The sequence below is a fragment of the Lagopus leucura genome, unplaced genomic scaffold (assembly GCF_019238085.1).
Source record: "Lagopus leucura isolate 7727_CA_CO unplaced genomic scaffold, USGS_WTPT01 Super-Scaffold_100157, whole genome shotgun sequence".
Classification (NCBI taxonomy): domain Eukaryota; kingdom Metazoa; phylum Chordata; class Aves; order Galliformes; family Phasianidae; genus Lagopus; species Lagopus leucura.
The window spans coordinates 7,831,159-7,851,461 of NW_024962334.1; the positions used below are offsets into that span (position 1 = coordinate 7,831,159).

General features: G+C 40.8%; 1 protein-coding gene across 4 annotated transcripts in view; it reads left to right on the plus strand.

Moving 5' to 3' along the window:
• The window catches only part of LOC122189784 (myosin VIIA and Rab interacting protein), a 191,422-nt gene that overhangs the window by 116,550 nt on the left and 54,569 nt on the right, over positions 1–20,303 (plus strand). Inside the window, exon 1 of one of the 4 annotated variants that reach the window (XM_042889162.1) lies at positions 343–434. The exons of the other annotated variants lie outside the window; for them this stretch is intronic. The gene's annotated coding sequence lies outside the window, so the exon portion shown is untranslated. Of the gene's footprint in view, positions 1–342; positions 435–20,303 lie in introns of those variants that run through there. 4 annotated transcript variants of the gene reach the window in all.

Below are 20,303 nucleotides of genomic sequence, written 5' to 3' on the forward strand. Positions count from 1 at the left end.
TGCCTGAGCAGTAGAGAGAAGCAGCTTTTCAAGCATTTTCTTTCCTTGCTTTCCCTCACACCCCCTCCTTCGCTTACACTAGCACTTGAGAAATTCTCTTGTTATTCTACTGCAGGCTGTTCCTCTGCGAGTGAGCTGCGTTTGCTGGGGAGAGGAGCGCTGCTGAGAGGAGCTGCATGCACTGCGCCTTCTCTTCAGCAGAATCCGCCCATCCACCTGCATCGAAAGAGTTTAGTGGCCAGGACTGGTAATGGGGGGATTTTTGTCCCCCCTCTCTCTGCCTTCCATCCAAAAACCTTGCAGTTCTTCATTTAATGATGAAGAACACGCATGTTGTGAATAATATTAGTGCAAAGCGGGAAGTGTACTTTAGGGGTGATTATCCTGAAAGGAACATGGAACAGAGCAGGAACAGACCACGGTAACTGCTCCAGGTAAATCTGCTTATTGCTTTAATTCTTATCATTTGTTCTAAAAATACCCTTTGTCTTGCGTGATATTAAAATGAGATGACTTGATTCCTTGTGTTGTGCATTACAGTCCTTGCAATGCAGTTCTTTTAGTTCATAGCGTTAGTGTATGATTTAATCACAGGACCGGAACTGTCTTTTAGTTTTGGAGGCTGAGATGCTGAGAGGATCACAGCAATTTTAAGTTTCAGTTTTTTGGAGCTGACAAATTTATCTCTGTACAGTATCGATATGGATTAGCTAGGGGGAGCTTTGTTTTCCTTAAGCACGTTTTGATTTATCATTACATTTGTAATGATTTTAAAAGATTTTTAAAATAGCTTTATCCCAAAATGCCGACTTGAAAAAAAATTTGGCAACTGAGAGGCGTACATGAGGGAAATCATTCTACTTTTTAAATTTGTGAGCAAACACAAATGTGTACGGAATGTTTACTGGCAGTGCTGAAATCCCAAACAGCGCACTGTGATGTGGCCACACAGCGTAGTGAACACAAACACAGCAGATACCTTGGCCAGATAGACACATCAGGAGTTCTCTAATGCAAAGAGAATTGTTGATGGATGTAGCAGTCTGCTTTGATGATCCATGGCATTCTTTGCAACTGAGAGAGGACATGCTTCCTTCAGCATTACATATATTTTTTTGTCTTGACAGTGTTTTGACAAAGATTCTGGAGTGCTCCTAGAGATGTTCTCTCTTAATGCCTTTTAAACGTATTCCAGGAAAGCAGCATTAACACTAAACACTGTTTTCTGCTGCTGCAGTCATAACATGGGGTTTACAGGCGTCAACACGAAGTGTTCCCAGATGCATCACAGCATCTGTGTTGTGACGATGGATCAGTGATATGTTATCCCACTAGTGTAGAAGGAATCACAACTTCTAAAGTGAGCTAAAACATCATTACACTGCATATACATAGGCATAGGTACTGGGAAGATAATTCTCCCTTCTGTGTTTTGCCTTGGCAGCCACAGCAGCTTCAGAATCTTGAGTATTTATTTTTGCTGTAGAATGGATAGGAAAGAAAATAGATAGGGTTGCTCATGTAATCATCTTTTTAGATCACTGTGAAACATATTCCTGCTTGTCTGTAATACACAGCTTCACAGTAGTCCTAGTTTTTGAAGGGTTCAATCTACTTCTTACAAGTATAATCAATTAAAACAAACACATTCCTGTTACAGACATAATTTGATTCTGTTGGTGCTGAGCTGTTTCTGTATCTACTCTCTCTCTCTCCTGTGGAGGTGATCTGCCCATGCTCACCAGCTTTTCTCTGAGCAGCTCATAGAAGAGAGGACTATATGAATAGCTGGTGGTCATTGTTTGCAGTTCTGGAGACTGCCAGCAGCTCCTGATGTCAGCAGAAAAAATAGCTACAAAGATCTCTTGATATTAAAGAACATCTAGCCCTGGGATCCCAGCTGTTTTAATAAGAAAATTTGTTGGGGTTGTTTTCTGACCTGAGTTCTTCTGCTTCTGCCAGGAGGCTAGTGTGAGGGTCTGTTGTTACACACAGAGGGCAGTCCAGAGGGTGGGATGATTGCTCACCTGTCCGTATGAGGGTTAGGCTGCTAAGAGGAGCTGTAGGGAAGGTATGGGGGAGTGAAGTGACACTTAGCATGCTCTGCCTCTGGCTCACACAGTACCTGCCTGGGTTTTCAGTCTATCAAAGAAACTAAGCGTTAGGATGTAGCAGCAGGTAGGACTAAAGTGTTGCCTGTGTTGCATTTCTACCAGCATCTCTACAGGAGCAGGGTAGCAGAAGCGCTGGATGCTGGAATTGCTTGCACTGACATTCTGTCTGATGGCTGAACTGTTGGGTAAATGTTCAGTGCAATAAAAGACAAAAAGGGAGGTGTGGTGGTATGGGGAGGAGGCTGCTAGGCAAGGATGAAGCAGCATAGTATGGAAAACTAAGGGGTCAGATTGTGTTGCTGATGAGCTGCAAGCAGTCACCCTGAAAATGCCTGGGAGCTGTTTGCAGTGGGGGTTGTGGACAGGTGTCTTTGGAGCACAGGCCTGCTCCGTGCTCCTTTCCACACGCTCACCTCTTCCCCTCCTAGCATCTGTGTGGCTATGCAGTGGCTTCCAGGAGCCTCTTTTTTGCATTTGGTCATGTGCAAAGCATGAGGCCCCATGGTCAGGAGCCAGTTCAGTCAGCTTCATTTTGCCACGTCGTTCCTTGCTGTCTACTGAGAAGCATTCGACCTTGCCTCTTGCATAAAGCTCTCCTTGCTGAGCCTTTACTTCTGGGGTACCTTAAAATCTCTGCAAGCTTCTGGGTATAATTTGGGTTTATTTCCAAGAAAGTCTAGGGGCAAGAGGGACAGACTACACAGCTTTTGATTGCAAGTGCTGACATTTCCACACTGAAATGGATCTGATTTTCTGGCCCTGGTCCTGCCTTAGCTTTAACAGCAGGAGGTTGAAGGCTGCAAGTAGGTAACCTGTTGCTCCCATAGATTACTCATTCCAGTTAGTTTTCCTGTGGCAATTTCTGTTCTCCAGTGAATATAATATTATCAAAGGACTAATTAAATTCATTATTTTTAAATAAATAATAATGATAGTTTTGTGGCGTAAGCATTGTTAGGATAAATTTGTTTTAAACAGAGAAAGAAGAGAAATCTTAAAACTGACACAAAGTTACCCCATTTTATAATCATACTCATATTTAAAAGACATAATCTTTGACTACTGAATAAGTCAGCAAATGATAGAGATACTTTCTTTTTTAAAGATATTGAATTGGAAGTAATGTTTGATGACATTTCTACTCTCTAGAAAGAAATATCAAAAATATTTCATGTTTTCCTTACGCTCTCACATTCTCTCATTCAGTAAAGCATGAATCTCCGGAGGTAAAATCATAGAAGACCATACTGTCATGTTTGCCTTTGCAGAAGTGTCAAGTGGTGGATTATTGCCAAGGACAAACTTTTCCGATGCATTTTGATACATTTTGTATTCTAATCTGGGGAAGTTCCAGCATGTTTCTAACTGATAAAGAAGTCTTTTCATTATAGAGGGGTTGAACTCGATGATCTCTAGAGGTCCCCTTCAACCCCTACAATTCTGTGATTCTGTGATACGCATACAAGTTTTATAAAAGTACAAGAAGGATTTTTTAATATGTTAGATGATTCCCGTTGACCGTCAATACATCCATCAGGGTATTTTGTCTGTTCATCAATTCATTCCCACTTGTACCTCTTTGTATTTATATATGATGGAAAGACATAGAAAACCAGTCATTCTGATGATGTGAAATGTAGAAGTCATCCAACTAGCTAGATACAAAGTCTCATTTCATGCACTATAGCCATTTCCCAGTAGCTGATGAGATGAAAACTTGGTAATTAATTTCATTTGTAAGAACTGGATAATAAATTTGAAGAAATGGAGAATAAGCACTTTCCCAGCAATCACTGAAGAATGATGCCAGGAATACAATTAGCTTTGATGCATTGCTCCAGTTAAGTTCATATATGGTACAGAACATGAAGGTCTCTTCTACATGAAGATTAGGTGAGATGTAACTCACTGATTAGTCACAGAACCCGTGTTGATAGTGCCTTGATGTAATGCAATGGACAGTTTCACAAAGCCAGAAGAGCTGATCATAAATGAGTAGTCAAAAGCATTTGTATCATTTTACGAGTTACTGTTAGAATGAGGCTAATGACAGTCTGAAATGTGCCACTGCAGATGATGTTCCCATTTATAGCATTATGCGGGCACCGTTAGCCCATGGCAAAATTTTCTACCTATTCCAGAAGTGCAGATGTTTACCATTTGCATCATAAACTTCTTGTTGAAGGCTGTATTCCAGCTACAGCACGTTGCTAGGTAGATGAAAAGGTAAAAACACGTACAAGAATAACATGAAAATAGATTCTCAATCGGCAGTCTCAGTGTCCCTGCTGGCATTTCCTTCATTTTGGCAGAATAAGTAGGCTGGATATTTTTAGTCACAATGTTTCTTGTCACTTTGGTCCCTCCAAAAAGCTTTTCTTTAGTGAGTTAGGAGGATTCTGATTTTGCTTTTGTTTGGATTTTTCAAGTTTAGGGATGAGCAGAAAATAGCTGCTAATGAGCTGCTAATTTCCTTTCAGCAGTGAAAAAGTGAATTCTGTAAGAATTAATGATTTCTCTCCCAAGCATAGCTCAGAAGTGTTTGTTGCTGTACAAGGCAACAAGTACCGTGTAATTGCATGGCCTCGTGTCCAATATACTAAGAAAAGTAAAGATCAATTACAGCAAAAATGTGAAATCCATTCAATCTCCAAGACAGAGTAAAAAACATCTGTCAAAATATCATACTGATTATCATAGTCCTCAATTTTTCAGTATTCTCCGACCATGAATTGTATGTAAAATTTAGCATTTCGAAAACTAAATCTCCCTCTATCTAATTATAACAATTTGATGACGCTTGAGGTGAGATTTTGAGTCCAAGAACTCAGCTAGATTAAAATCACAGTTGAAGTAAAACATGGAAGGTGTTAGGAAGCGCCTTGATAGAGCTGTATCAGGCTCTTAAATGGGGAATGTAATTTTGCAACTTTAAACCTCGTCTGGATCCACACAACTCCCTGAGCCCTGGTGTTGTGTTTTTAAAAGCGGGTCGCAGTGCTTCCCTGCTGCTGCAATGCAGGTTGCACTTCCTTGTTTGGAATTAGAGGTAATACTGCCTTTTCATGTCTGGTGCTTCCTACAAGTAATTGAGGTTACTTTGCTGACAGTGGCTTCGTTAAACTTCATTAACTGACCCTTGTTCCCACTGAGGTTCTGATTGGTAATATCAAGAGGGGGCAAATAATATTGCTTCATCCTACTTTAAATGCAACCTGTGCTGTCCTCTGGTTTATCAACACAGCAAATTAAAGTTTTATAAACTGTTTTTAACAAGAACAAAATATTTTAACTGTGTTTTGTTAGGTTTATCCATTTAATTATAAGAGCTACGTAAATCTAATTACAATTGTTGACTACTCCAATTGCTTCTTTGGCCTGTAAAATAATGAATGCTCTAATGGTAAATCGGCACTTTCTCGGAGAAGAAAAAATAACTGAGGTTTGTCTTTCTTTAAAAAAAAAAAGCATAGAACTTATCTAAATGAAAAATTTCCCTTTGAGACCTATGCAGCTGAAATTATTGCAGTGCTCAGAGTTGGTCGATTTGCCAACTCTGCAGGAAGGGAAGAAAAAGAAAAACGCAAGAAAACTTCAGGCTTTTTTTTTGTGTGTTTTTCTTTTTTTTTTTTTTTCCTTTGTGTTTTTCCTTGTGTTTTTCTGAAGCCAATTAAGTTCTGCAGTTGCCCTGGGCAACTCAGCTCTCATAAAGGTTTGGTGGATCTTCTTACCTGTGCAGCTCTTCTTCTGAATTGGTGTCTGTGGCTCATGCTTTTTAGGAAAAATAAAAATAAAAATTCCACCTGCTAATTGTGGATTGCATCAAAAGCCTGCTGTGTTGTTAGCCCTAAATACCAGGTGAGAATTAATATAATAATTTATGGGGGGAAAAAGTGTGCTTTTCTATGTTTTTGTTGTTGGTGGTGGTGATGTTGTTATTTTTAATGCTTGTAGGCATTTCAGCTTAGAGTATAAGCTCATATGCTGACAAAGATGAGCAAGTGTGATCTGATGAATTACTCTGAATGGCTTTCAGATGTGGTTTTTGGGTAAAAAAAATCTTTTTTCCTAAACTTGAGAAGAACCAGTATCCCAGTCTTGTGTGTTGGCATTCTGTGACTAAATGTAGTATTATGTCAGAGGGTAGATAGCTCAAGAGAGAAATCTGGGTTATTGGGTTTGGGGCTTTTTGGTTATGCTTTGCTAGAGTAAGTTATTTCAAAAATTGTTTTTCCAACAGCTTTCATTTTTGCTGGATGCTTACAGAGGCTGTGAATTCAGGTAATTCAGGGAAGGATGCCTTTGTTAATTTCCAAAGTGACTTCTGTTCTGCAGAACAGTTGATGAGCACACTGGCTTTCTGGTGAGCATAGGTTAACATCCTTAAGAAGTGCCTCCAAATAAATCTAAAGGCATACAGAAATAATTAAAAATGAAGAGCAAGGGAAACTGAAGTGAAGCAAGTGGAGCTTAAAGCTGGTCCTGCGCTTTTATATCAGGACCAGTGCTTCAAAAGCACTCGAGTTGTGTCAAGTGCCCCTTGAACAGATCCATATGGTGCTTTGCTGTCTTCATACAAGTTGTTTGGGCTGCTGGGAAGAAATCTTGACTTGCTGTATAGCACTTGCTCTGTTGGGGAGTAAGGATACCTGCCTGTAACTGCAGAACAGATCCAGTGTGGGAAACCTTTAACAAGTTGACCAAATTTAAAATGTGTGTGGGATCTGGCAAGGTATTTCCATCTACTTTCCTGCCCAGTCTGCAGGAGTTGGCATTCTTCAAATCTGCAGTGTTACAGTTGCTCAGTAACTCAGCAAGGCCTTAAGCATTACAGAAACATCAGCTGCAAAGCCACATCACAGAAAGAAAACTTAAACAGAAGTGGCAATGAACACTGATTCTGTTTCAGATATTAAGTATGGCCTCTGTGTCTTTGTATTTTCTAACTCTGATGTAATTAATTTAATTAATGCCACACCATGAGCCAGAAGGCCAACCACATCAGGGGTGTGTATAATTCTGGGCAATCCTCTTGCATCCCTCTAGGGAAACCTGCATCCTATGTTCCCGTTTGTTCTCTCAAGTGCCTGTATATCAGTGCATGCTGCATGGGGAATAAACAGGAAGAATTAGAGATCTGTGTGCATTTGCAGGGCCATGATCTCATTGCAGTCAAAGAGAGGTGGTGGGACAGCTTGCATGACAATGCTGTCATGGATGGCTGTGTACTTTTTAGGAAAGATCAGCAAAGTGCAGTTTGTGGAGTTCCATGATCACGGTATCATGATCTCAGACACTGATTTTCACAGGGACCTTAAACCACTCTGATATTTGCTGCCAGGCACATACAGTCCAGGTGGTTCCAGCAGTGCATGGAAGATAACATTCTGATGCAGGTGACGGAGGAGCCAGCATGGAAAGTTATGCTGCTGGACACTGTTCCTACAAACTAAGGACTAGTTGAGAATGTGAAGGATTGGGGCAGCCTTGGGTGCAGCATCTATGAGATAGTGGAGTCCAGGAGTCTTCCATTATGTCAGATAAAGTTGTTCTTAAACTTCTTACAATATTTTTTCTAATGAGCTAGGCATATTTTTTTGCCTTTTCGGTATCATTCAATCTGCTGCTGTAGCTTTGTTTCACTAGTCCATTGCATGGTAGGTTTCATTTTTCTATTCTAGATTACATAGAGGAGATAAAAGGTCTTTTCGCTATACTTCTCCATAGAGAACACAGAGTTCAGTGGAAATCTGACATTGAAAGCATAATTCTTCCTGCAGTTGTCCCCACAAGGAGTTCACACAAACTAAGCCAGGACAACAGGACACTAAAAACCTTCTCTTTCTTCCTGACTTCTTGGAAATCAAGATAAGTGAAAGTAGTACTAGCCATCTCTGAAGAGGTTTCCACCCAGTGACATAGACACCATGAGTTTTGCCTATGTCAGGGAAGGGACCAGCTGCTGCATCATAGGCCTGGTTCTGTCCCATGTTGGAAGGTGGTGAGATTGCCTGTTTGATCAAATGGTAATCTTTTAATCTGAATTATTTTCCATTTGTTCCCTATCTCTTGTTAGTCAGTGTGTTTGTTACTTGATTCTAAATGCTTTTGAAAGGAACCTGTTATTTTCAGACATGAGAAATGCAAGGCAAGTGGATCAGCACCTGGCAAGTTTGTGGTAACTTTACTCCTTTGATGTGATCAGTGACTGACCATTTCAATTGCATGCCACAAGCCAAAGAGATTTTAACGACCTTTGAAGCACTCCTTCAAAGAGTGCTTACCACTCTTTTATTCCGTCTGTAAAATGTAGATAAGATTTTAGGTACTTGTGTAACATGCTTCTAGATCTGCAGGTCAAACAGTGCCAAAAAAGCCTTGGGCATTCTCGCAGTTACTGTTTCCTGATACAGAGACTAGGCGAGGGATGTCACACTGCCCCTTTGTTCTTGTGTTTTGTGTAGTTACCTTGGGTTCTGAGGAAGGTACCGGCCTCACGTTCAGTTGCAGCTCAGGCCAGAGCACCAGAGCGCATCCAGTGGAGATAGATGCTCCGTGGTGGCATGTGATGCTTGGAGGCTCCCAGACAGCCTTCCAGCCATGCAGAAAACTCCTTTGATTCTCCAGAGGAATAAGCAGTACAACTGAAGAATGAGCCCTGTTTGATAAGCATTTAGCAATCAGTTTTGTTTCCATGTGCCTGGGGAGAAAAGTGGAAAAAAAACCTCAACTTAGTTTTTCTCTCGCTTTCCCAGCTGTCTTCTGTCACTTTTTTATCTCCAGCTCAGCCTGTCTGTGGAAGTATCTTCTAAATTGTATTGCAGGCAGTGAGATAGGTATCGTACACTGTCAATAGTCCTAGGTTCATTTGCTTCTTGCGTCACTGGGGAACACGAGTCAGATGAATGGCCTCACACAACAGCCTGTACTTTCATAATCCCTGTTATTCACTTGTTACTCTGAGTCACTTGATAAATCTGACTCATTTTTAGTGGATTTGCTCATCTGCTCCCTCCTTTCCTTCTTACGCCAGCGATGTTACAGAGCTGCTGCATGACTTGGCCAGGCTCCCACAGAGGCAGTGCTGTGTCTACAACCAGAGGGTCATGCACAGGCATCATGCCTCTCTGCTTCTTCACTTCTTTTTGGCAAATGCCAGATGACCAGGTAACGGATGGAAAAAGAGGTCAGAGGAACATGGGTTTCTATTTTCTGAGTGACCTGCTGCTGGTGACATGCTGTCCTGTTTGGCCAAGATGTGTGGATATGCGTGGTGAATGACTTTGTGTCCCTTTCAGTCCATGACCACATGCTTACAAACCTATTACATTAGCAGTGTTAGAACCAATGTGCTCGTGCAGGCCAATACAAGAAACTGAGGTGAGATTAGCTTTGCAAGGGTGGATTTCCCACCTGTGCCAATGTTGCTGATTTCATAGGAAACCCTGGTCTGCTCTGAGTACCAGAGTATAAGAAGTACAGCAACAGGCTTGCTGGACAATCTAAGCAATCTGCTTTTATATCTGGAATAACACACATTTACACTTAGGTTGTGGCACAGGGTCTGCACACACAAGTTGATTCCTAGTGCAGCTAGTGAGGTCCTCAGGGAGCTCAGATTTAGTGGCTATAAGAGAGAGGGAACAAAAGAGACAACAGGCTAGTCTGAGGCTGAAGGGGAAGTGAATGGAGCACCTGAGACAGCAAGAACAAGCATCACTGATTTGGTATAAAGGCAACTTCGTTTGAAACAGAAAAGTAGTCTTAAATGCTCCAGTGTGTTTGTAAGTTTAAAATTAGTGTTACTGCTAGTGGAGACTTTGTAAATGGGTCTTTTTAACAGTACAAAGAAGATGGTGTGCTAAATGATAAAGAATTCATCAGATCTTCTTGTACCTAAAGCTAAGAATTGTCATCACCCTTATTTCTGAACTACTGAATTACTGATAGCCATGACACTGATACCTCCTGTGTAGGTCTAAGCACCTTTCTGAGTAGTTCTGAGTGCCACATCAGCATAGATTTTAACATGTTATCTGGAAAAAGTCCCTCTCTGGGACTTGCATTACTGGAAGTCTTTGTAGTTTGTGATTTGGTGGTCATTTTTTCTCCTTACACAACAGTTTTGTCTGTGTTATTTTTCATCAAAGGCTCCAGTAAAGGCCCAAGAAGTGAATTTTACACCTACAGCAGCATCTTCTTATAGGTGCTCAGCCAGGAGGATGTTGTGCAGTTCTAGGAATCCAGTTCTGAGCACAATGCTGAGAGAAATCTAAAATAGTGGAACTGCTAGCAAAGATGTCAATGCAGAATAAAGAGATTAAACTTGTATATAACTTTATTTACTGCAGCATTTCTTCATCTGGACATTCTGTTCACCTTTCTAATGAAATACCTGCTCATTTGGAGCGTACATCCTCAGGACTCAAGGAGCCAGATGTATCCAAAATAAAACTTACCTTCTACTTCAGCTACTAGGGTTTGTGAGCAGCAAAGTGTAAACAGATTGACAACGCAATAAGCGATTTGACATTAATGATATATTTTAATCAGAATACTTTAAGGATGTGCAGGCTTCCCGTTCAGTATTTCATTTTTGCATTTATAGCTTCTGTAAATTGGCAAACTCTTACATTCTGATTGCACTGAAAGTCTTGTAAGTGGTGAAAAGAAAGATTAGGTAACATTGAGTCCTTAATCGTGCTTCTTATCACATTTTGATTAATTCTTCATTTTTCCCTGTCTTTGATACTCTGAAGAATCTGAAAAAGCATTCTAAAGCTAATTCAAATATGCAATATGTAGGTGAGTGCAATCTTGTGATCACACTTCTTAATTCTAAAGCACATGTTTAGCATAAACCCCTTTAATACTATCCATTACGTGCACTTGCAGTCTTGGTGTCTGGGTCAGAGGTCTGTTGGTAACAGAACATCTTTAGTCTTACATTGTGTATGTTTATGACTCATTAACCTCCCTTGGACCTGCATGGGAGCAAGAATCCCAGTTTACGTGTTAAAGCCCAGGTGCTGTGCCTTGAGTTTATCTGTTAATGACTAGTGAAACCACAGGTGCCTGACAAATTATACAAATGAGTCAGCTAAGAATTTAGGAATTAATTTCAGAAGCTGCTGCCACAAACCGCTTCTCATCAAATATCATGAAATAATAATGGTCCTAATGCTATGCTGAACTGTCAGGCTGAACTTTGACATAAAGCATGGAAATGACATTTAACAAATTGGGGCAATCATTAACCTATGTCCCTGTGATTTGTCTCTGACCTCTCACTGAACTGAATTGAAGTGCGGTTTCCCACAGTAGTTCTCTTCCTCAAGTATTCATAGGTATGTCTACGTAAAGCAAAGATGCTCATCCTACATAATTTGCCTCAAACCTTTTGAAATACCTTCATCCACGCAGATCTGCAGGCTGTATGACGTTTTGAACATTTTATAGTTGACAGAACCAGTAGTTCAGCAAGTACAGCCAGTCAACCCCTCTGTGAAGAACGAGGAAGAGGTTTTTGCTTTTACTCTGCCAGCTTTCCTGACCATTTTAACTTCCAGCACCGTTGGACTGCATTTATATAAAACCTATTTCGTTCTTTGCTTCTTGCATTGGGTGAGGGGGGTTGTGGCTGTATTTCTGAAGATCACTAGCACCATGCTGACACTGGGGGGCAATCTGGTCCAGCCAGCACATGAGTAGGTCTTGCAGGGACAGTGAGCAGCTGGTTTCCTTGGTCACCCTTGGGTAATTCTCACCAGCATACTGAGTGTGAGCAAGCAGCTGTTGTCCAAGACCTTAAGTGGAAAAGCTTAAGTAGGTTCTTGAGTAAGCGGAGAAAACTGTTTGGAATCAGGTAATGCTCGCATTTTTAATTTTGCTTTGAAATGTAATATCTAAGGGTTGTATCAGTAAATGTAAAGCTAGAGTCAGGCAGATGCAGAAAATTCAGCTGCTGAAGCCAAGTTGAGAGGCGGCATTTAATTATACTAGGCTTTGCTAGGCTTAAGGTGCTGGTGGGATAAAGTGTTGATGTGAAATTGGCAGAGTGGGAGTGAAGCAAAGAAATAAGACATCAAATAAGGATTTTGTTTTGAGGAAGGATTTGGATTTTTGCACACTCCTTTCTTGAGTTGGAATACAAAAAGATTGGAGCAATGATAGTGAGCGAACAGGGGAAGAAGCGCAGCACAGGTAACACAGAGCACTCTCCCTACCCCTCTTGATGCTTTCTCTTGAGACAAAGCATTGCACTTTTTACAATACCTTGTCATCAGTGAGGCCATGTGAGATGTCATGGCTCGAACTAGGTCATGTGGAAACATTAAAGAACATGCAAGGAAGTCCCAAAAGCAGAAGATAATACCGATCGTTCAGAGATTTGTTCTTTTTTCCTTTCACCTTTTTGAGTCAGACTTTTAGGTTGTGTCTCTTTTGTGCAGCAAACCCATTTTCTTTGTTTTTTCCAAAACAAAGCTGAAGTTTTCACATAATACCAGAGCTTTTAAAAGAGACACATAAAGGCATGTAAAATCTCCCAACTCTTAAGTTACTATTAGTGACACTGTTTTCTGCTCAGGGAAAGGGTTTGTAGTAGTCCTTTTGCAGTGCTCCTTTTGCTCTACTACATTGCAGCAGCTTGTGGTTACGCTAACAAATAGACCCAAACTGTACTTTTTGCTGTCCTGAATATTTCAGAGCAGAGGTGACAACAACCGAAAGCAAGCCAGTTTGGGTTGTATTCTGCGCTTCTACCTCCAGCACTGCCTTGTGTCTCCTGTCCTGCCCCCAGTATAAGACCAAGCTCTTGCAAGATTAATAATCTGCAGCTAGCAGGTTCACTGGGAGCAGTCCCACACTCTGGCCAAGCTACATTTGAGGGCTGGTAAAAAATTGGTAGGCTGTCCGATTAGACAAATCATCTGATGGATCACACAGAATCACAGAATTGTAGGGGTTGGAAGGGACCTCCAGATGCTTGCTTGCTGGCAGCCAGCCACTGTCTGTCACCTGCTGGGCATGCCAAAAATCTGTGAGCTGGCCCTAGAAGTACACCCAGCAGATACACCGGCCTGTGATGGCTGAAGTGTTAACCTGGGCCACTCCTGCCCTAACAGGTTTATTAGGAGAGGATGGAGAGAAGAGAGAAACTGCACGAGGTGACTGTATAGTCTCCTTAATTGCTCCAAGTCTGTGAGTGTTCTTTATCTAATCTTACTGTGATCACATAAATTTGAATGTTATGATATAAATACCATGCCTCTTGGGAAAGCTTTCTTCCTGAAAGAGATACTAATTGCTCAGCAGCCAGATATTCACGCCTAACTGTCCCAAGCTAGCGTTTCCAAATCAAATGACATCTCTCACTAGGAATGTACATTTTCAAAGTACAAACTTGAACAGTTACTATAAAGAATATCATTAAACTTCCTATTACTTGTGTGTTCTTTATGGTTTTTTACGTGTTTGTTAGTACTGTGTGAATGCTCATGGCTGGGAGTAATGTTTTAATAGCAATTCTCATCAAAGCCATTGCAAATTTTCAGCTTATTATTCCTCCCTGTTTCTTTTGAAGGGCACTGTTTAAGATACACTTGTTTTTGTTGAGAAAGAAATGGTAAAAACTTGCTGCAGCAGGGGTGGGTAAGTGTCTCATAGCCACCTGTGCCACTGAGATGCTCTGTATTCAGCCAGCAACCAAAGCTGTGGTAACAGCTGCCTTTACCGAAAACAAAAACCATGATTTTTTTTAGAAAAGAGGGAAGGCAGTAGTGAAAGCAGGGAAAGGTGTTCTGGTTTTGCTTGTGTGAGAGTAGTCATTGCATTAGACAGGGAAGACAGCAGGAGTAAGGCTTCAGGGACATTGTCAAAGGTGGAGATATTGGTGCTGACCATGGGAAAGGTGATCTGAGACTCTTTCAAGATTGATATTCAGACTGAAGTACTTTACTCATCTCTCTTTTGTGCATTGATTCATACTTTCGGGGTTGCCACCCCACAGCTCCATCATCTGTAAAGGGAACGGAGTTACAAAATGCCCTTCAAAAAGTATCTGAGAGAGTTCAGAGGTGGTGAACTAATCCATGTTATGGCTGTTGGAAAAATTAATCTCTCTAAATAGGAAAAATTGGGCGCAAGAGATCGAACTTCATAAAAGGTTACATCAACTACTAGGACGTTTAGTCTAGGGATCTCTAGAAGAGGCCCAGGTTTGCAGTAAAGAAATAAATATAGGTATTTCTTGTCTTTTCTTTGCTTGGTTGTCACAGTTTTCTCTCTCAGTGTTATTATTTCTTTGTTTTGCATTGAAAAACTGATCTGTCAACATCTGTGGGATTGTGGGTTGTTTTTGGTTGTTTTTTTTTTTTTGCCATAAATGCTCTGATATAAATCAGAGAATATATTGCATAAATGTGGTGGCTCATGTGAGAGAACATAGTGACTGTACAAAAATTTGGGGGGGGTTTGCAGTTATTTGTTGCGCTGACACTTAAAAGTTTCACTTATTGCTAGAGAAAAAGCTGGAGATGCTAGAGTGTAAGTTTTTGAAGGGGAGCAGACTAAGTATTCTGCTACGTAGTGAACTTCAACTCAGTGTGGCTTTTTTAGCCATGTTGAATAGCTCGTTTATGTTGTGTAGTGTTCTCTCAGTGCTTTTGGGGACCGACATATTTGGAGACATCCAGGTTTCCAGGTTGCTGCGGTTAAATTGGAGCATAGATCTTAAGAGATATGAAGAAAATTTAATTAAGAATTAGAAAAATAGTAATGAAAGAGTGCATGTCCTGCTACAAACTCTGGCACTGTGCTCTCAATTTTTTATTCCTCTTTTGCTCTTACTCTATTCACAAATTGCTAATTAGAGTCAACAAATTGGCTGTAGAATACAAGACATTATGCATTCTGCCAAAAGGAGTGGCTGGCACCTGCACAAATTGGGCTACGATGTTTCTGAAGACTTAATGTTGAAAAAAGCTTTCGGTATTCTCCTCATTCTCCATTTCCCCCTCCTGAGGTGACTCAGTCCCAAAGGCAGCAACATACTGCTCCCTGGGTATCAGAGGTTTGGCTAACAGCAGTGAGCTTCCCCATGAAGAAACATGTTCCTCTCCCAAATAAGTTTCATCACGTGCTAATTAAGCAGTAAGTGCACCCTATGAGTGATGAATAACTTTGCTATAACCCAGCTGAAGCGTTGTGATAACGGCTGCAGTATTTTGTTTGGCTTTACATACGTGAGTGCCTTGAATGCAAGACTTCTGTAGCTCTGAAACAGTCTGCACAGACCCGTTACAATCCTGAAGTGCTGTGCAGTGTGTGCTCTGTGGCTGTAGTGTCCTTCCCTATGTCCTGTAGCATGGAAATAGGTGACTGGAAAAGTTGGATATTAGAATGAAGATTGATCTTCCATTAACACTCTGTAATGTATGGCCTGATACGACAGTATCTGAGCCATCTTTTTTGCTGTGGCCTTGCTGTTCTCGTATCCTCATGTGTATGCCAGTAACTTGCATTAACTGATACGCACTGAATCTGCATGTACGAAGGTTAAATCAGAGCCCTGATGTTAATTTTCCAGGTATATTTTTACTGCTTTAGGGGTGGATACATTTGGCTTTCAAGAGTATGCAGAAATTTGTGCATTTATTTTCTGCTTGCAGCAAAGCAAAACTGCTTTTACCCTAAAAAGCATGCTATGGGTGGATTCAGAGGAGACACTGGATCACAGAATGATGTTGGATGAGGAAGCAATTCCCTTTTCTCCTGCAGTCTTCTACTTCGTGGAGATTTCAGTAAGCCTAAACTTACTGGTGATGATTTTGTTTATAAAGGGAATCAAATTAAAAGCATTCAGCTAAGCAGACATGAGCATTGCTGCTGTGATGTCTCTGTGAATGCAGGGCATTTTTTGATGACCTCTGCAAAAACATTTCTAAAAAGCTTTGCCCTGTTGATAGTTGGGCTCTTGAGCAGTTACAGTCTTTTCTCAATGAGGACACATGAGGAACCGTGAAGAAGCCCGTTGGTGCGAGCATGTAGGTTTCTGTGCCATTCAAAACCTTCTGAGAATAAAGCCAGCCAGTGTTTGGGCTGCACGGAGTGCAGACTTGCACTAAGGGATTTGTACAGCAGGAGCTGGCTGAGGTGCATGGTATGTATTTGTGGATCTTTGCCTGTGAAATGGCAACGTCTTATTTCTCTGATAAGTTTCTGAGCAGAGCAGTGTAGTGTTGTAATAGAAATGGTGCTAAATAGATTTAATGCAGCTGAACACTCCTCAGGTTTGTGTCTGTCGTTACGTATTCAGCCATTTATAATTCTTGCCGTATATCGTCACTAAATAATCAGCAAAATCCTTGGCTACAGGCTGTTTCCAAGTTCAGATGTGCTGCTTGTCTACTGGATTTGGAAGAAGATTGCACGCGTTGTCACACAAGCTTACTCGACCCTTTGATCTCACTCAATGTTCTTCAAGCTTAGAGATTTAGAGAGTGTTGGTTTCCTTTTCTCTTCAGCACAAGTGTTTTGTATCAAATATTTAACCTGAACAAATTGCAGATAAGAAAACGGAGCTTTTACAAAAATGTTTATGCCTCAGACAGAAGAGGGGTCAGCTTGAGTCAAAAACACCAGCTTTACAGTCGGGCTATCTGAATTCCTTTCTCAACATGCTGTGTTTCCTAAGTAACTGGAAGCAAGTCTTTCAGCACCTCAGTTTTTCACTTGTGAAATGGATTTAAAGAATGCTTGGCCATTTATTTTACTTATTTACTGAGACTTTAGTCAGCTTTCTTTCAACGATCTTAAATGCTTTCAGATAATTGCATTATTGCCAATGAGTTAATAAGTTTTAAGAAACCCTGATACATACGCTATACTTACTGATTGTGAACAGGAATGAAATTGTAAAGAAAAATGAAGCGTGAAGTAGACTATATGTAAAAAAATTTCATTAGCTTCTTCACCAACTGTGGAATTGTGGCATTTGATTCCGTAAGAAGTTAATTTGTTGAAAGATTAGGGCGTAGATCATAGATTGTATCACAGAATCTGGTAGTTGGTTCTGGTCTGAAAAATTCTTCTGTGACTACAAAAGAAGTCCTTGTTTTTAACTCTGTTTCTAGACCTTTTTCTGAAAAATCTTTTTGCTCACTGTGCACGGTTTTATTTTAGCTCTACTCAGTAAATAATCCTATTGCAGTGTGTGAAGCTTATTTGACTGATATAGTAGGTGGATTAGACATATAAAATCCAAATATTTTAAAACAGTAGTACTAACCTGTCGTTACTCAAGCTATGATTCATTCCAGGAGTCAAATGTCCTTGAATGTAGACTCTTTCATCATTTTCCTTCATATGCCTAAAGTAAATAGATATTCCTAATGCTTTATATTGGTACAATCTCTTTGTTTTGAGAGCAGGGAGAGAAGAAGAATTTATTTTTTTCATCTTGCAATGTAAGTTAGGGTTTTTTTATTCAGGGTTTTGTTTGCTTTTCCTGCTTCCCCGGTATTTCTACCCCTGGGGTACTCTTTTTCAGAAATAAACTGAGGAAAATAAGAATGTATTTTTCTATGAAACTTCATCATAACTAAAAGAAAACACAGTGAGGGTAAACATTCAAGTAGCCAACATACATCTTTCTTTTAATAGCTAGAAGATATAATCATTTTTGTCATTCCACTTTTCATTACACAGACTACTCTGTATTGAATGCTGAACTATTCTGTGTTCCATATATATATGTGACTTGTAATGTTTTTCTAGGTCCTAAATCATTTTTTACTTATTCTGCAGTGTGGAATTCGTGTTAGTTAAAATGTTTGTACTATTTTTAAAACGTGCCTATGAGGTGATAGATTGAAGTTTCTGGCCTTGGGTAGCACTTCTCAATATCCCCGAGTCTTCTGATTTCCACTCTCCTTTTGTCATGTCCTGAGCAACTAGTCATTTGTTTGTTTGCCATCATTTTCAAGGCAGGCTGTCTTTTGCCTTGGGTGAAAACAAAGTGCAGTAGTCTGTCAGCCGTGATGTTTAATGTCAGATAATTTGGTCTCTTGTAAGACACTGGTATCCTCCAGCTTTTTCAGACCTATCCTATCTAGTGCATTGGAATCTCCCATCTCAATGCAGTCCCACCAGCGCGTTGTTCTTTGCAGTTGCAGAGTTCTCCTCCTGTTGCAGCACAATCCTTGGCCAAGATACAAATCAATGATCTGCCAGGGTTGCCCAGTAAAGCAACACTACCCAGGAAAACACTACCCATGTCCCTCTCCAATGTGTGTCTGTCCCAGGATCCCGTGTGCATACGTTTACCTCATGTCTTGTCCTCGTTGTGTGACCTGTGTGGAGCCCTCCTGTAGAGTGGGACAGGAGAAAGTTGAGAGATGTCTCTGCAGGATTTCACTGCAAAGCTGTGCATCATTTGGATGAATGTCCATTTGCATGTTCATGTCACCATCCTTAAAAATTGGTCATTAAATTATTTTCCCATGACTCTATATGTGATGGAATCTACTTTAGTACCTGCCCTGTCTTTCTAACAGGGCAAGTAAAGAATGGAATAGGCATATTTTAGCATTTAATAATAATGTTTTAGCATTTAATGTAGTTGGCTTTTTCCTGTATTTCCAGAATTTGCTGGACGAGGGCTGGTGATTTCTCTTATTCTCATCTCCTAAAAGAAAGTCAGTACATTAATGGAGCAGCACATACACTGAAAACATCCTTAATGTACCACCTTCTACTGACTGCCTGCTCCAATACTCACCAAATTTATCTTAGTAATGCAAACGAAACATTTATCCCACCTGCACGTTTTCCTAAGGAAAAAGAAAAAAAGGAAAGAAGAAAAAAGAATTGCAGGAAACTTTCTCTTACTGCTTGAGGGCTCCTCGACAGCCTTTTGACAGAAGTTCTGTGCATGTCAGAGAGAAATGATGTACTTTATTTGTGTGAGGCTCCTGCCTTAAAAGCACAGAGAGGCAATGCACACTGCCCTTTGTCTCTGAGCCACTAGGGCCCAGCAGCCAACTAACGGCCAGTACTGGGCATTGCTTCCCCACCTTAGAATCACAGAATATCCCAAGTTGGATGAGACCCTTAAGGATCCTTGATCCTCCTGGCTCCATACGTGACCACCCAAAATTCAAACCCTGTGTCTGAGAGCATTTATGGGGCAAGTTCTACTTGAGATGAGACCTATGCTCTCTTCCCTTTGTCGAGAACCGTGGGTCAGTGGTGTCTTGGGAATGACAAGTAGCTCCTGTTGGCCCCGACTCTCCCCATGGCCATCACATACAGGAGAGAGGCCTGCCTAGAGATGTCTTCTGTTACTTCTGTGGGACCTTCTCTGCCGTTATCAGGTGAGACTACAGTAGCATTTTATATAAAGTCCACTCTATACAGCCTTGTATGTACATTGAGGCCCTTCAGTTAGGGTCTGAGCAGCACATTTGGAAACACTGGCATATGAGAACAGCCGGCCCTGGAGAGGATGGGAAAATTAATTGGCCTTGAAGCTTTCTGGTGCTCTGGGCAGTAGATCGGTTTTACCCAAGAGCTCTGAGCTGGGCTGTTTTTCAGAACCAGCTGTATTTCTCTGACATTATCTCTCTCTAATCTGTGCTTATAGGACTGTTTGGTTTTTATTATTGCAACACAAGTATTTACATACACGCGCACACACAAAAACAGAGGGTTTCCTTTTTTCCATTTTTCATTATTCAAATAGCTGAAAATCCATATGAAAAGTACATTGTGTGTGCCCAGATGTAGAGCCCCCATTAGTGAGGCCAGCTGGGATTAAAGTCTCATTTGTATAATTTGTAAAGGCTTTGGAATTTTTCTACGGTTTTCAGCTGTAAGCTGGAATTTAGCTTTTGTCAGACTGCCGGGCAGCTTGCACAATACAGCTTACAACTAAAAATATTCCCTGTGTGTCGGGGTACACCACACCAGGGAAAAACATGCATTTCAGATGTGGTGACTTCTGAGGTTTTTTTTTGAAAAAACATGTTTTTGTTTTTAAAAAGCATCCTGTGTGTGGTTTTAAGGCTTAATCAGAGAGCGCCACTGACAAGGAGCACAAAACAGAGAAGCAGACAGAGCATGGTGAGGCACACACTGTGTGCTCAGGCTGCTCACTGACGTGCAGCAATAGCAGTACCATTGCTCAGC